The following is a 3,393-nucleotide window of genomic DNA, read 5'->3' as shown; positions in this document are numbered from 1 at the left end:
TCAATAATGTATGTGTCAATCCCAGTCTCCCAATTCCTCCGTCCCCACCCCTTTCCCCCTTGGTGTCCATACATTTGTTCTCTACAACTGTGTCTCTAAGTCTGTCTTGCAAATAAGATAATCTATACCATTTTTCTAGATTCCACCTCTAAGCGTTCTTAGACGATATTTGCTTTCCTCCTTTGGACTTACTTCATTATGTATGACACTCTCTAGGTCCACCCACGTGTCTACAAATGAAAAGACAACACTTCACGAATGCGCACGTCATCCTTGCACAGGGCCACGGTAATCTTCTCTGTATCATTCCAACTTTAGTATACGTGCTGCCGAAGCGAACACATAAGAAGAGCTCCTAAGGTGAGGCCAGCTCACAGCATGGCTTGCTGCCTCTGCCGCTCTGTAGCTTTGTGTTGGAGAGTGACGCGACCCTCTGAACCTGAATGAGAAGCCGGATGGCCGCGCTGCTGTGGCTGAGCTCCCGGCACTGGGAAGGTGCTTTAGGAGAGGGTCTGGCAATCCAGAGCCTACTCGGAGGACACGGATTAGGGTTCTGGTGAGGAAACCCTACCCACGTCACACCTGGCAGCTGCATCTGGGTTGTTATTTATTTTTTAATCTGTTAAACCCATGCCCCTCATTTGCTCCCCCATGTCCCCCTTTGGTGACCACTAGTTTGTTTTCTATGTCTGTGAGTCTGTTTCTGGTTTGTATATAGATTCGTTTGTATTATTTTTTAGATTCCATGTGTAAGTGATGTCATATGGTATTTGTCTTTCTCTAACTTACTTCACTAAGCATAGGTCCACCCACATTGCTACAAATGGCAGTATTTCATTATTTTTTTATAGCTGAGTACTATTCCATTGTATATATGTACCACATCTTCTTAAGCCAATCATCTGTTGATGGGCACTTGGTTTGTGTCCATGTCTTGGCTATTGTAAATAGAGCTGCTATGAACATTGGGGTGCATGTATCTTTCTGGATTAGTGTTTTTGTTTTTTCCAGATATACACCCAGGATTGGAATTGCTGGATCATATGATAGCTCTACTTTTAGTTTTGTAAGGACCCTCAATACTGTTTCCATAGTGACTGCACCAATTTACCTTCCCACCAAAGTGTAAGAGGGTTCCCTTGTCTCCACATCCTATCCAACTTAGTGACATAATTGGGGTATCTCCCATCTCCTGTCTGGGATTTCTGCTCTGCAGTTGGGCGGGAGGATGAAGATGACACCCCCAGAAGACCTTTGGGTTCATGGCTCACCTACCTATTTCCACAGGTGTCCGAGGACCCTAAGGTTGAGGCTTTATTTTGCCCTAAATGTGGTTTTTCTTGCATTATAACTTTGATGTCATCGCAGTTTGAATGCAAGATAACCATGAGCCCCCAAATAATTTAAAAACAGTGAAGATTATGGGGCAGAAAGAATATATATAATTATTTTTTATGACATTACATTTTATGTGCAAGCTTTGTATGCACTTACTTTGGAGTTGTTGTTGTTTATATAAGCTTCCTCTGTTCAACTGATTTATTTTTCCTTTTGGAAAAGTGTTTGACTGTCTCGGGTAGAGCTGGACCACATCATCATTTATCTCACTGAAATCAATGGAAACCTTTTTTTTTTTTTTTTTTCACCTGTTGGCTCTTCACTTCAGGGCAGAGTTTTCAGGAATAAAAGTCCTCAAATTAAGTGTGAGATAAGTGTATTAACAAAGGTGTCTCACAACCTCTAATTTATTTTCCCTCCTGGCCCTTTTCCGCATTGGAAACAGCTATGGAGGTTGAGGCATTTCAAGCTTACAGCTTCAGGGGAAGGATAATGCAGAAGAATAAAGGCACCAGTTCGTGGCTTTTGAATTCCAAAGTAAGCTTTAGAGATTCGTGACAGGGAGAACAGTTGTGAGGCGTAAAGCCTTCTGAACTGCTTGAGCTGTGAGAGCTTATCAGCCTAAATCCATCATAACTAGAGGTGGGGTCAGGTCGCCTCTGCCCTAACCCACACACCTGGGGAAAGAGTGGGGGATGAGCCAGTTTGGTCCTCCGAGGACCAGAAGGCTGTGATGCCTTGAGGCTCGAAGGCCTTGGAACTTTGATCCTACATTTGGAGAAGGAAAAAGGGAACTCAGAATGAAATGGAAGGAGTTTGCCCTGACTGGAATAGCCATCCATTTCTCTTATGAAGTTAAATGGAAACCTGAGGTAGAAAGTGACCTGATACCTCGGTCAACAGAAAATGGTGATTTCTCGGTCAACAGAAAATGGTGATTTGCCATGGCAACCGCTGCTCACAGCCATGGATCCGAAGCCCCAATCAAACAGGAAGTCTCCCTGCCACCAGAAGCCACACTGGATTGGGGGATTGGGGGCCCAAGAGGGAGCCAGAGGAACTGGGAAGCTGGCCATTGTGGGGCTCCCCAATAACACGGTACGGTCTAGCACCGGATCCACCCACCAGGGGAGTCCCTCTCCTCTCACCAAGAGCCCCCCAGAGGGCAATTTGGGATGGTTTCATCTGGGGGTGAGTTTTAAGTATTATCTAACAATAGTAACAGCTAGGGAATGTACTCAAGGAATAAAAAAACAGGTAAGATCAAAGGGAGCTTATGTAGTATAATATTTAGTAAAATAATTTAGAGTACCTTAATTTAAAAATATTCATCCACCTTCATTTATACATTCTTAATCATTCTTACGTATTTATTAAAGCAAATTGCCCAGGAAACACTTTCTTTCATGAAAAAACAAACAAACAAACTTCACCACATGTTCTATAATTTAGGTTTCACAACAATGCAGATGTTCTTGCCTCATTAGGGTAAAATAGTGGGGTTTTATGGTTTACATCTATCCATAAATCTTAAGTACATTTCAGCTTAGAATCGCAGAAGTTAATAGGTTTCCTTGTGGACCCCTTTAAATTCATGAACATGGATTAATTGTATCTGGTGTTATTAGACAATAATTTTTGAGGAAATGTATGAAATGACGATCTCTTAGGACCCCAAGCCCTCTCTGCAAACGTGATGCAAACAGTTCTGAAGCAGGAAGCAGCCCGTCATAAGCCGGCTCCTACCATTCTATCAGAGGAAATGCATTTTTCTCCTTCTGGTTGATTGACTTGGAGAAAATTTGTTGAGTTTATTCAATCTTGGCTGTCATTTGAGCCGTTTCTTTTTTCCAGTGTGCTGAAGAGCTTATTTAAAGGATTCATTTGGTAGCTTATAAATGATAAGCATCTCATACCTTTTAATAATTTGCATAAATATCTTGGCTCTACGCCAGCAGACACACCTGTTCAACACTGAGCCTCGTGATGTTGTCTCCCGAATGGCTTCCTCAGCACCTCTCCTCCCAGATGAGGCTGGTCCCAACAGCCACTGAG

The 3,393-nt window shown here is 42.8% G+C and overlaps 1 non-coding gene across 1 annotated transcript; it reads right to left on the bottom strand.

Moving 5' to 3' along the window:
• Positions 1-236: 236 nt before the first annotated feature.
• On the bottom strand, positions 237-342 carry LOC113630257 (U6 spliceosomal RNA). Its single transcript, XR_003436877.1, has one exon. It is a non-coding gene; the product is annotated as a U6 spliceosomal RNA (small nuclear RNA).
• Between the last annotated feature and the right edge of the window lie 3,051 nt (positions 343-3,393).

This window comes from Aethalodelphis obliquidens, unplaced genomic scaffold (assembly GCF_003676395.1).
Source record: "Aethalodelphis obliquidens isolate GAN/ISIS:26980383/991018 unplaced genomic scaffold, ASM367639v1 scaffold29, whole genome shotgun sequence".
Classification (NCBI taxonomy): Eukaryota; Metazoa; Chordata; class Mammalia; order Artiodactyla; family Delphinidae; genus Aethalodelphis; species Aethalodelphis obliquidens.
This window is presented reverse-complemented; position numbering and strand designations above follow the sequence as displayed.